General features: G+C 34.7%; 1 pseudogene; it reads left to right on the plus strand.

Moving 5' to 3' along the window:
* LOC149182393 (phosphatidylinositol 4-kinase gamma 6 pseudogene) lies at positions 1 to 4,973 on the plus strand (annotated as a pseudogene).
* Positions 4,974 to 14,887: the final 9,914 nt, after the last annotated feature.

A 14,887-nucleotide genomic window follows, 5' to 3' on the forward strand; every position in this document is an offset into this window, starting at 1 on the left:
ATGGCTGTTGCTGTTTTAGATGGGTGCCTTAACAGTCAATATCATGGGTTCAAGGACATGGACAGAACGCAGACAAAGCAGACAGGGGGGAGGTGTGTATTCGTTCAAAGTTGTTGCACTAATCGGGAAAAAATCGTGATATTATCATTTTACCGCGATTTTTTCATAACCACGACAAAATCGGGTGATAAAATCGGAAATCTTTTTTTAGCCAATTTTTTCGAAAAAATCGCGGGCCCGTCGGGCAGCGTGTGCTTTAAAGGGAAAAACACAATTTTTTTTAGTCATTTGGACAACAAAAGGCGTGCTGGGGTTTGGAGACTTGGAGATTTTGGAGCTGAATTAACTAACTGGAGGAGAAAATCGAAGAGTGAGCTAAGGAGGAGAAACATTATCTCCATAAAACCGGTATGGGCATCAACGTTTTGTGTTTTCATTGTTTTGTAACTTTGTTTTTGTTTTTTTTCTATGTTTTTGATTGGATTTGGAATGGGGTTTTTGACATTTGTCCAATGTAATTTTTTTTTAGTTTTTTTGGTTGGGTTTGGAATGGGGTTTTTGACATTTGTCCAATGTATTTTTTTTTAGTTTTTGTACAATGTAAATAGTAAAACACTAAATTGTAAGTTTGTAACTTGTAAATACTAAATTGTAATCCTTATTTTCCCATAGGTTCACCCAAACACCATTCAAGTTTTCAACTTCAAAGTTCAAAATCAAACATGCCAAGGAAATTGGACTCTTTCTGGGAATTTGGTGAACCTGATGTTCCGAATGATAAACTAAACTTGACTTGCAAGTTGTGTTAGCAACATATGTCGGGGGAGGTGTACAGATTGAAGTATCACGTTGTACAAATCCCTGGATTTGATGTAGGGCCATGCACAAAGACAAATACTGAAATCATCCGAAGTGCCATGAAAGCATTGAAAACTTTAGACCACACTAGAGAGGCCAAAGCAGAAATGAAGAGGCAACTAAAAAAGTCAGCGGAACAAGGAAGTGCCAGTGGTTCTACTGCAGCATCAACCAACCCAGTAACTGCCTCATCATTTTTTGTTCCTCGAACCACACCTGGTTCACAGCCATCTATCAGTTCAATGCTAAAAAAAACTGAGAAAGAACACACTGACAGGTTGCTGGCAAAATTTCTCCTTTGGAGTGATATTCCTTTCAGCATTCTAAGGAATAATCCATTTTTCTAGCCTGCTGTTGATGCTATTGCAACTGTTGGCCCAGGGTACAAAATCCCTTCTTATCATGACATGAGAGGCCAGATTTTTCAGAATGAAAAGCTTGATTGCACCAAAAGATTGGAGGATTTTAGGGAATCATGGACACAAACAGGATGCACTGTGATGTGAGATAGTTGCACTGACCAAAAGGGGAGAACCCTTATAAACTTCTTGGTTAGTTGTCCCAAGGGGACTATGTTTATCAAATCTGTTGATGCATCTGCACAAATCAAAGATGCAAGAACTTTATGTGATTTGCTGGATGTGTTTATTTTGGAGGTGGGTGCAAAAAATGTTGTCCAAGTCATAATGGACAATACTACAAATTATGTTGCTGCTGACAAGATGCTTATGGACAGGCATCCTACTTTATTTTGGACACCTTGTGCTACACACTGTATTGATTTGATGTTGAAGGACATAGGGAAAATTTTCTTTGTCAAAGATATTGTTGAGTCATCTAAAAGCATTACAAAATTTATATATAATCATATATCTGTGCTTAGCTTCATGAGAAGATTAACCAACAACAAAAAGTTGGTGCGCCCTGCCATTACACGGTTTGCCACCAGTTTCATATCTTTTCAATCCCTCTTGAATTCTATGTGGGATGTGAAGAGAATGTTTCTTTCAGAGGAGTGATGTGCTTTGCCAATGAGCCACAAACTAGAGGGAAAAGCCATATGCAGACTAGTTTCATACCAGGAAGACTTCTGGGCGGGAGTGCAGGAGGTGTGTGCCATTATTGAACCTTTGGTGAAGGTTTTTCGGTTAGTTGATGGTGAGAAGCCCACAATGGGCTATTTGGATGAGGCCATGAACATGGTGAAAGAATCCATTCGGACCTACTATGATAATAAGGGAGATGAGGGGTTTCAGAGACAACTCCTCCTATGGGGAGTGATTGATGAACGATGGAACAACACACTCCACGTCCCATTTATGCTGCTGAGATTTTCCTGAACCCCGCATTTTCTTATGCATGTGGGTTTGTATTTGATGCTGAGATCATGGATAGATTCTTAACTTGTGTCCAAAAGATGGTGTGATCTCCAGCAGAACGTACAGAAATCTCTAAAAAAATTGAGACATATAGGATGGCAGGTGGCACATTTGGCTTTGACATGGCTATGACTCATAGGACAATTAAAATGCCAGGTATTTTTTAGTTTGTTTCAAATTTCATTGTATCTTCAAATTCCATTTTTTTCTTATGTTTATTTAAAATTTTATTTGTAATTTTGTTGTAGATGCATGGTGGAGAATGTATGGTGCTAGGGTACCCCTTCTGCAAAAGCTTGCCATTCGAATCCTCAGCCAAACATGTAGCTCCTCAGGATGTGAGCGTAACTAGAGTGTATTTGAAAAAATACACAACAAGAAGTGCAACAGGTTAACACTTAAAAATTTAAAATATTGCAAATTTCCAAATAAATTTTTGAATTCATTAAACAATATTTTTTTATAATTATTATTTCATAATCTTTGTACAGGTTGGAGTCCCAGCGACTTAATGACATCATCTACGTCTACTACAATCTTCGATTGTGGGTGAGGCAACTTGAGAAGACATCTGATATGGAGGCCATCTCATTGGATGGGATTGACACCATTGCTGCATGGAGGGTTGAGAGGGTTGAGGCCGAAAGGCCTTTCATGGAGCCTGCTGATGATTGGTTAGTGCAGGATGTAGTGGAGGGGGAGGATGAGGAGGAGGAGTTGGAGCAACAGGAGGAGGAGGTGACACCACCTGCCCGGGCCACCCCTGCCAACAGTAGAGGACGTGGTCTACCTCCTATAGCTCCTACTCCTAGTTCTTCAGCTTCTAGAACACAACAGACTCCACTGCCAACTCCACCAACACCAGCATCTGCATCTAGAGGGAAAGGGAAAGCTATGGCATTTTCTCGCAAGAGGAGCAGAAGAAATCAATAGTATTAGACTTTAGTTATTTTGTTTATTTCATTGTATATGACATTATGACTCATGAGTTACATTATTATATTTTTTTTATATTTTGAGGATGAGTTGGGACTCAGGAGTCAGCACTTACTATTCAGGACATGATTCACTGTTATGTGTGATTTTAGCACTAGAAATGATATTAAACATCTTATATATTAGTTCTTTTATCATATTTATGTGTCAATGTATTTATTTTATGTTGTAGATGGTTTAGATATTAAAAAAATGAAAAAAAAAATGAATATTTTTGTATGTTACGATTTTTTCTCAATTATTACCGATTTTTTCCCAATTATTACGATTTTTTCCTATTTTTTCCCGCGCCAAAATTATCCCAATAACGATTAGTGCAACATTGGTTCAAACAGACACAGGCGATGCGTTGAGCATTGCACTGGATAGAGAAGACAATGCACGCACTTTAAAAGTAGATGCAGATGGACTTGAATGTACCCACTGAAGAAAGTTCACTCACACTTGGAGGCAGAGTGTTGAAGAATGATCCGAGTACAGTGTGAAACGATGCCTCTCTTCCTCTTACGAGAAGCTCACTGCAACACTGTTCTTCTACACCTTGTTTTCCTCCCATTGTTGATTGTCACCTGCAAAGAGATAGAGGTAGGGATGTTGATATTTTGGAAGGGAGGTGCTGCACGAAAATTAACAAGTTGGTCAAAGACGTGACTAAGGCAGTTGACCATGGTGTAGATCCAATCCTTGTTCGAGGTGGGCTGGGTGGGGCTGACTATTTCAGAAATTACGGAGGTAGAAGTGTTGCTATCGTAAAACCAACAGATGAGGATCCCTTTGCTCCCAACAATCCAAAAGGATTTGTTGGCAAAGTTCTGGGGCAACCTGGTTTAAAGAGATAGGTTAGAGTTGTAGAAACAGTTATCAGAGAAGTTGCAGCGTAACCATTTTGCAAATGTTCTTCCCACTGTGCTTGTCAAAACAACACATTCAATCTTTTTTTATGTAAAGTGACTACAAGGAAGAAAAGGATTAAGAGACAGACTGTTAATAAGATTGCTTCATTTCAGCAGTTTGTCTGACATGATTGTGATGCCATTGACCACGGAACATCTAGTTTCCCAGTGACAGTTGTACATAGGATTGGAATACCAGATATTAGGATATACTTAATACTGACAGACATGCAGGCAATCTTCTTGTCAAGAATTTTGAAAATGTCAGAAGATATCCCCAAGTTGGAGTAGAATCCGTTGATATTACACCTATAGATCATGGTCTTTCTTCCCAGAAAATCTATATAGTTTGCTTCCCAGAAAATCTAGAGATTCCTTACTTTGAGTGGCTCCATTGACCTCAAGCTTCTATTTCTCAAAGTATGAATTGGAATAAGTTTGATCCTACCAAGGATGCATAAATACTGAGACGGGAGTTAACCATGGTGGGAGAGTGTTGTTGAAGGGTTTTGATGCTGTCCACTATTTTCCTTTAAAAAGGGTTGCTAAAGCTGGTCTTTGTTTTGCAGAAATCAGTGCAATGATGAGTCGTGAGTTTCATGGAGTAGAGGAGGAAACCAGTGAGCTTCAAGCGATTTACTTGACTGTTGTTAGTCTAGTGATGTGTAACTTGGAAATTGATCAAGAAATGTCTGTCGTTAAATCTGCGGGAGAGGATATTCGTTCGGAACCTTTTTCAGAAGAGGAACATTTGCCTGAACAATTTCAATTTGATATGGATCATGAGGATTTCAGTTACATGAACTCTTATTGGTGGTTGGGTGAAGGAGTCGTGTGGCAGTTTTAACAAGAGGCATAGGTTATGGGAGCAAATCGTTTTAACAATTTTTTGCTTAACCAATTCCGAAAGAAATGATCTACAAATTCCTCTTGTTTCATATGGGACACTTAGAAATTGTCAAAGAGTTATCAAATCTTCATTTGCATCAAACTGGCCTTCCCCAAAAACTCCTGGAGGATGATGCCGGAGTCCACTTTCAAAGCTGGAAGAGATTTCACCTCTAGAGGAAATGAAACGTAGGAGCCAGTTCCAGTGGTAAATGCAGGAAAGGGCTTTTTGAACCATAAAGGCTTTTTGTCTGTAGTGAGATTTATTAGGCACTCAAAGAGACATCACTGAGATGTATTAGTTTCTCAAAGAGAAACCAGGGTAGTAGTAGACAAGGAGTCTTGGCTACTGGAGCAGTTCAAAACGGGTATGAGCAAAACGCCAGGACTGAATACCATATCAAAGTCTCAGATATGAGTGAGCAAGAGTGGGTTTTGTTTATTGATACTTCAGAAGCTGTTAAGTTGTTAACAAATGCTTTTCCTTCAAGGAAAATCACAAGTTTAAATCAAAGACAGAGGCTTAACATATGCTTTTCCTTCAAGGAAAATCACAAGTTTAAATCAAAGACAAAGGCTTGGTACTTCACGCCAAATTTTATTTCTTTTCTGATGTAGAGTTTTTGGAACCGTTTAGTAGTTTCTTGCATCCTTGTTGTATCATAATGTACACTATTTTTATAATTTGTGGCCAAAATAACATGCAAACATACTAATTTCTACAAATATCCTAGCCATTTAAGCATGATAATTGAGGTGCATAGTTGTAAGCTGGTTGTTGCATATTAATCTAGCTTTTTAAAGCTAGTTAATTCTGTCATTTAAGCATGATAATTGAGGTGCATAGTTATAAGATGGTCATTGCATATTAATCTAGCTTCTTGAAAGCCAGTTAATTCTGGCTTGTAAATATTTCAGTTGACTAAGATAGTCATTGTATATTTATCTGGTTTCTTGAAAGCCATTTAATTCTGGCTTGTGAATATGACTAAAATGGTCATTGCATATTAATCTGGCTTCTTGAGAGCCATTTAATTATGGTTTGTAAATATTTCAGTTGACTTAAACGTAATAATTGAGGTGCATATTTGAGGTGCATATTTGTAATACGGTCATTGCATATTCATGAATATGGGCCATTTATATTCTGGCTTGTAAATGTTTCAGTTGACTTAAACGTAATAATTGAGGTGCATATTTGTAAGATGGTCATTGCATATTAATATGGCGCTGGGTGTTTGTAAATATTTGTAAGATGGTCATTGGCTTCTTGAAAGCCAGTGAAAGCCATTTAATTCTGGCTTGTAAATATTTCAGTTGACTTAAACATTCAATTCTGGCTTGTAAATATTTCAGTGGACTTAAACGTAATAATTGAGGTGCATATTTGTAATATGGTCCTTGCATATTAATATGGGCCATTTATATTCTGGTTTGTGAATATTTCACTTGACTCAAAATAATTGAGGTGCATATTTGTAAGATCGTCATTGCATATTAATCTGGCTTCTTGAAAGCCATTTAATTTTGGCTTGTAGATATTTCAATTGACTAAGATGGTCATTGCATGTAAATGGCTTGTAAATATTGCAGTTGACTAAAATGGTCATTGCATATTAATCTGGCTATTTCAGTTGACTAAGATGGTCATTGCATCTCTGGCTTCTTGAAAACCATTAAATTTTGGCTTGTAAATATTTCAATTGACTAAGATGGTCATTGCATTTAAATGGCTTGTAAATATTTCAGTTGACTAAGATGGTCATTGCATATTAATCTGGCTTCTTGAGAGCCATTTAATTCTGACTGGTCAATATTTCAATTGACTTAAACGTTTAATTCCAGCCTGTAAATATTTCAGTTGACTTAAAACTTTTAATTTTGGCTTGTAAATATTTGTAAGATGGTCATTACATATTAATCTGGCTTCTTGAAAGCCATTTAATTCTGGCATGCAAATATTTGTAAGATGGTTTGGCAAGATGGTCATTGCATATTAATCTGGCTTCTTGAAAGCCATTTAATATGGTTGCTCGCTGTTTGTAGATATTTGTAAGATGGTCATTGCATATTAATCTGGCTTCTTGAAAGCCATTTAATCCTGGCTTGTAAATATTTCAGTTGACTTAAAACTTTTAATTTTGGCTTGTAAATATTTGTAAGATGGTCATTGCATATTAATCTGGCTTCTTGAAAGCCATTTAATTCTGGCATGCAAATATTTGTAAGATGGTTTTGCAAGATGGTCATTGCATATTAATCTAGCTTCTTGAAAGCCATTTAATTCTGGCTTGTAAATATGTAATCTGGCTACTTGAAAGTCATTTAGTTCTATCTTGTAAATATTTCCGTTGACTATTAATCTGGCTTTTTGAGAGCTATTTAATTATGTCTAGTCGACTCAGATGGTAATTGCATATTAATCTGGCTTCTTAAGAATTAAAATTATGTCTAATTGACTAAGATGGTAATTGCATATTAATCTGGCTTCTTGAGAGCCATTTATTCTGGCTTGTAAATATTTTAGTTGACTTAAACCTCATAATTGAGGTGCATATTTGTAAGATGGTCATTGCATATTAATATAGGTGTTGGTTGCTTGTAAATATTTCAGTCGACTTAAACGTAATAATTGAGGTGCATATTTGTAGTAAATATTTCAGTCGACTTAAACGTAATAATTGAGGTTCATATTTGTAGTAAATATTTCAGTCGACTTAAACGTAATAATTGAGGTGCATATTTGTAAGATGGTCATTGCATATTAATCTGGCTTATTGAGAACCATTTAATTGTGTTCAGTTGACTAAGATAATAATGGCATATTAATCTGGCTTCTTAAGAGCCATTTAATTATGGCTTGTAAATATTTCAGTTGACTTAAACCTCATAATTTCATAATTGAGGTGCATATTTGTAAGATGGTCATTGCACATTAATATGGGTGTTGGCTGCTTGTAAATATTTCAGTTAGCTGCTTGTAAATATTTCAGTTGACTTAAACGTAGTAATTAAAGGTAATGATTGAAGTGCATGTGTAAGATGGTCATTGCAATTTTTATATTTAGTCTTTCAATTCACCATGACACTGTTTTCTTGGGTCACATTTGTTTATTAAGAAGATTCTTTAAACTCCCATTTCTACGCAAAAGCAAAATAAAGCAATATTAATATTTTCGAGATGAATTTGACTTCCCCATTGGTTTGTTTTTTATTATTATTTTTGTTTGTTTGTTTAAGATTTGCGGTAAAGTTGACATAAATTTGTTTATTCAAAATTTTCAATTTAAATGTTAATTTAGTATATATATATCTGTGTTGAACTTGACTTCCCCATTGATTTATTTTTGTTATTTTTTTTGGGTTTAAAATTGCAGTAAAGTTTACATAAATTTGTTTATTCAAAATTTAGGCACTGAGGGTGATGTTAATATTTTATGGTTAACATTATTTCATTTCTAAAGATCAATTCAAGGAATATCAACTCATGAAGGGTTCACTTTGTAGTTGTTTTTGTGGAAGATCAATTTATAAAGGGTTCACTTTGTAGTTGTTTTGTGGGTGATGTTGTAAGTTCATATTGTTTCAAGAAGTATATTTGTCCAATATATTTGATTTGTAGTTGTTTTGTGGGTGATGTTGTAAGTTCATATTGTTTCAAGAAGTATATTTGCCCAACATGTTTGATTTATTGTATTTTTTATGATTTTTTTTTACTGTATTTTGCGTGATTTTTTCTCAATTTTCTATTACTAGCTTCAATTTATACTAATGTGAAATCAATAGAAACTATAAATAAAACTAGAACACCTATGCTTGCTTTGATCTTGACCAAGGCTTCACACGTAACTACTCCAATTGTTGACACTTTGAACTTTGCGTCTGCTGCAATTGTGGACACTTTGAACTTTGCTTCTGGATTTGACCAAAGATTCACACTTAACTCAAAGCCAACAATTCAGTTAAGCCAACGATTCACACTTAACTGCAACTGTCAGCATGCTAAACACTTACTTAACACCAATAACACCAACAAATAGAAAAGATTTTACATGCTAAACACTTACTTAACACCAATAACACCAACAAATAGCAAAGATTTTACATTCCGATTTCTATCCCAGAGGCAAAATAAAACAATATTTTGGGATGAATTTGACTTCTCTATTGGTTTATTTTTTGTGGTTTATGTTGTAAGCTCATATTGCTTTAAAGAGTATATTTTCCCAATACGTTTGATTTAGTGTACTTTTCATGATTTTTTCCAATTTTTTATTGGTAACTTCAATTTACACTAATGCTAAATCAATAGAAACTATAAATACAACTAGAACTAGAAACCATAAATACAACTAGAACACCTACGGTATTTTTCATGATATTTTTCAATTTTCTATTTGTAACTTCAATTTACACTAATGCTAAATCAATAGAAACTATAAGTACAATTAGAACTAGAAACTATAAATTACAACTAGAACACCTATGATTAGGACTAGAAACTATAAATACAACTAGAACACCTATGCTTAGAACTAGAAACTATATATACAACTAGAACACCTATGCTTAGAACTAGAAACTATAAATACAACTAGAACACCTATGCTTTGCCCTTTGCTTTTGGCTTTGACCAAAGCTCCACACTTCACTTCTATGCTTTGACGTCGTTTGCTTTTGGCTTTGACCAAGGCTGCACACTTCACTTCTATGCTTTGACGTTTGCTTTTGGCTTTGACCAAGGCTCCACACTTCACTTCTATGCTTTGACATTTGCTTTTGGCTTTGACCAAGGCTCCACACTTCACTGCAATTGTTCGACACTTAAAACTTTGCTTTCTGGCTTTTACAAAGGATTCACACTTAAGTGCAATTGTGCAACATGCTCCACACTCTTACTTAAGACCAATTCAACCTACTCCACACTCTTAACACCAATAACACCTTCTGGCTTTTACCAAGGTTTCACACTTAATTGCAACTGTGCAACATGCTCCACACTCTTACTTAAGACCAATTCAACTTGCTCCACACTCTTACTTAACACCAATAACACCAACAAATAGCAAAGACTTAATAATCACTAACCACCTTTAACTTTAATGACAACACTCTTTGATATCAATCATAATATTTTGTTAGCCTTAACCTCAAACACAAACTTGACAACAAATTATCTTTCTTTTAATTGAACAAAATGAATGATATTGGATTGTCATTTGCCAAAGGTGATAAAATCACATTTAATCAATTTACTAACATCAAACTCAAACTTGATAACAAATTATTCTGCTTTTATTAAATAATGCGAAAGATAATAACTTATAACAAATCATTTTAAACTGGATAACAAATTATTCTATTTTTATTAAATAATGTGAAAGATAATAATTTATAACAAATCATTTTATTTTTATTGAACAATGTGAATGATAATAATGGATTAAATAATGTGAAAGATAATAATTTATAACAAATCATTTTATTTTTATTGAACAATGTGAATGATAATAATGGATTGCCATTAAATTGAACAGTGAACAGTGTGAAAGATAATAATGAATCGCCATTAAATAAAACAATGTGAAGGATAATAATAGATTGCCATTAAATTGATAACAAATTATTCTATTTTTATTAAATAATGTGAAAGATAATAATTTATAACAAATCATTTTATTTTTATTGAACAATGTGAATGATAATAATGGATTGCCATTAAATTGAACAGTGTGAAAGATAATAATGAATCGCCATTAAATAAAACAATGTGAAGGATAATAATAGATTGCCATTAAATTGAAAAGTGTGAAGGATAATAATGAATTGTCATTAAATAAAACAATGTGAAGAATAGTAATGAACTGCCATTAAATAAAACAATGTGAAGGATAATAATGGATTACCATTAAATCTAATTATGGAAGACCACTAAATAAGATTGATACAATGATATTGCAATCCCATTAATTTGAGGTTCAAATCCCAAAATGGCAATGATTGCGATGACCTTGATTTTAGATTCAAATCCCCATATGACAATGACCTTGATTTTAGATTTAAATCCCACAAGGCAATGACTTTGATTCTAGGTTTGAATGCCCATATGGCAACTCCATTCAAAGTTCAAATCCCCAATTTACTTATATCTGATTTATTTATATCTGTTGAAGGGGTCTATAAGTCACATAGCTATAGTTATGAAACCAACCCAGTTACCGATTGCTTTGATCACTAAATCATTCATTGTAGTTAGTAATGTGTTACCGACTGCTCTTGATCACTAAATCATTCGTTGCGGTTAGTAATGTAACTGTTACCATTAAAATAAAACTGTTGCAATTAGTTAAATTGATCGAAAGTTACTCAACATGCCATTACTATTAAAGTGGTAATGACAATGAATTCAATGTAAAATTGGTATGAAAAATGAAATGAATCCTAATAACTTTAAATAAACTTCTTGTTTATTTTCTCACTGAGAGGATTATGAACCTTAAAAAACCATGTCCATTAACAAAAATACATTGTAATATTTGGTTATGCAAAAACTTAACGAAAATGCTTCAGGTTGCGTTTGTGTGGTTTCTGGTATGCTTTTTGGCTGAAATTTGGTAGTTCTATGGAAAATAAATTTTGCCATTTGGTTTGAGGAATGTTTTCGGGAATAAATAAAAAAAAATTTGTGAGAATGACACTGAAACAAATAAATGGGAGTCATTGATATTTTGCCAACCAAAAAAATAAATATCCGGAAATTGTTAGTCACAGACAGCGATTAAACTTATTTTTGAAATTTTTTAAGAAAACTGATTGATAACTTTAGGGAAGAACCATGTTTTAAGTGTGATCAAGTTATTAAAATCCATCAAACCCTTATGAGTGGATCTAACGGTTAAGAGCATGTGTTTCCTCCTAAGAAGTTATGTCTTTCCTCCTAAGAAGTTATGAGTTCAAAACCAGAAAAAGGTAGAATGAGAAGTCATAATTTCAAAAACCAGAGAAAGGTAAAATATGTATACCTTCAAAATCAGAAAAAAATAAAATATGTATACCTTCAAAACCCAAAAAAAAATAGAGTATGTATACCTTCAAAACTAGATAATCCTGTGATTCTTCAAAACCCATAAGAGTGCGTGTGAAAGATATAAGATATCATCGGAAAGAGAAAGTCCAACCGTAATTGAATATCGCATCGGCTGGGAATTAACCCAAATACGAATGGTGGTCAGAATTCACTTCTAAAATATGAATAAACAAAGTCGTCCTCTAATTCCAGTTATAATATACAAATCTAATTTTACTTCAGGCTGTTTGGACCGCAGTAAACATTACAATTGGTTAAAGCCTACCTATTTGGAGTATGTAAGTATTTTGTCAAATTCTCTTCTCTCAGCAAAAGCTGCAACTACCTTTGGGGTAGCCCTTGCTTCTATGTAAATTTTTAAAGCAAGGTCATTGTCCACAGTCCACATCAAACTAATATGTTATTCAATATCACTGAAATTTACCTTTATAAGATCCCCCAATTCCTTAAACTCGGAGTCACCCTCTGTCAGTTTATTATTTTCAAATTCATCCTTCGAATAGAGCAGGAGCTGCTTGCAGCCATGGCAGCCCAATTGCTGGTCCTAAATCCTCTGAGCAGGACGACCCGCAGGCTCCCTGATCCTCCAATTTTGCTGAGTTCAGGCAATCCCTGTGATGAATGCATTGAGCCTGATCCTCCAATTTTACTGAGTTCCGGCAATCTCTGTGTTATGAATGCATTGAAATTGTGGCACACAGGAGCGGTTTGAAAATAGATTTCCAGCAGTACTCTTCAATGGCGTATCCACCGATAGACTATCTACTGATAGTTTATTCAATGATAGCTTATGTGCGGAGAGCGTATTGGCTGATAGTTATTGGTTGATAGCTTAGTAGCTGATAGCGTATAGGCTTATAGCTTAGTAGATGATAGCTTATCTGCTGAGAGCTTATTTGAGATACCTTATCGACTGATAGCAAATAGTCTTATAGCTTTATACTGATAGCTTATGTTTTGATATGTTATATTCTAATAGCTTATCCACTCCACTGATAGCTTATGTTTTGATAGGTTATTTTCTAATAGCTTATCCGCTCCACTGAGAGCTTATACACTGATAGAATATACGCTGTTATCTGCTGATAGCTTATACACTGATAACATATACGCTGTTATCTACTGATAGCTTATCTGATACTTTGATAGATTCTCCATTGATAGGATATCTTCTGATAGCATATACCTTCATAAGTAATCCGCTGATAGGTTCTCTTCCAATATCTTATCCACTAATAGCTTATCTCCACATAACTTATATGGGAGAACTTCTGAAATTATAAGTTCTTCCTGTTATCTTCTGATAATTTATCAGCAGATAGGTTCTCTCTAATAATTTATCCGTGATAGCTTATGCATGAGACGTTTAGCGGTTATCTTCTTATAACTTATCTTCCAATAAGAAAGAGAAGTTCTCTGCTGATAACTTTTCTATGATAAGTTATTTAGTAATAGATTATAATATGATAACTTCTTTTTTTTTTGCCAGATATTATATTAAAAACAAGACAGGCATCCAATACATATTTTACATATAATTGGCAGAAGCCAACATCTAAACCTTGTAACAGAAATATAAGCACTGTAACAGTCAACCTCAAAAACTGTTACATCAGTAGTATGCTAAAAAGGAACCAGGGAAAAGATGACAAAGCAAAAGGAGTATGTCAGAATTCAAAAGATATCCAAAGATATAGCAAAATCATGGCGATAGTAAGATAGTACCCAATAGATAGGAGAGAGACCTAAACTCTCGTTTGCAAAGTGCAACAAGCCAGAGAGAACCAGAAGAAGCAAGTTACGTACCAGGGAGGAGGAAATCCACAATCTGGTAAGTATTATCCCTCAGAGAAATATCCATTTTCCACTTACCAGATTGAATTAGAAGTCCTTTCTTTGATAGACTGTCTGCTTGAGTATTATGTGACCTCTCAACATGTTGAATAGACCAGTGCTTTTTCCTTTCCCAGTGATAGTCGTATCTGTTCATCCATCCAGCGAGCTGGGTATTTTTAATGGGATATTTACCAATGACATGGTCAATGATGATTTTTGAGTCCCCATATATTTGAAGAATCAGAATGCTTAGGAAAGTGTTGATGTGAAGGAGGCCCGAAAGTGCCATGGCTTCTGCTTTGTTGTTTGTTCCTCGCCCACCGTTCCAGTGAATAGAAATATTTTGTTCCTCATTTATAGCAATGAAAACACCGCAGGCACACATTCCGTTTTGCGCTGCTCCATCAAAAAAAGCTGTAGGGAAAATCATCTGTTTGAGATTGTCTTTCACAATTTCATCTCCTTTTTTATGATGTATGGTCATTTGTGGTAGAAAATTGTACAAAGATATGATCTGTTCAAAAACTGACTAGAAATCTTTCTGCGTATTTTGGAACAAGAGTTTGTTTCTCCATTTCCATATTGTCCAAAAGACCAATTGTGGTATGGATCTCCATGATATTTTCTGTGTACCCGACCATTCAAGTGCCTTTTTGATAGAAGGATGAGAAATATAGGTAAAACCAAAATAAGAGGATAGGTTCTTCCATAGCTGATGAGTGAGATTGCAATTTAGAAACATATGATAATTATTTCCCCCACCCCCTTTACAAATTAGGCATATACTCGGGCCCATCCATTTCCTCTTCTGCAAATTTTCCCATTTGAGATTTTTGTTATGGTAGACCAGCGAGGGAAAAATGATAATTTTGCTTGGGGCACCTGGATTCCATAGCCGATAAGGGAAAATGTTATCTGGTGGAGGTGGATGCCTTCTAGTCAAGGAAGAA

Source organism: Pinus tabuliformis, chromosome 3_2, assembly GCF_031772625.1.
Source record: "Pinus tabuliformis cultivar Carrire ecotype Pingquan chromosome 3_2, CPIR1, whole genome shotgun sequence".
In the NCBI taxonomy this organism is placed as follows: domain Eukaryota; kingdom Viridiplantae; phylum Streptophyta; class Pinopsida; order Pinales; family Pinaceae; genus Pinus; species Pinus tabuliformis.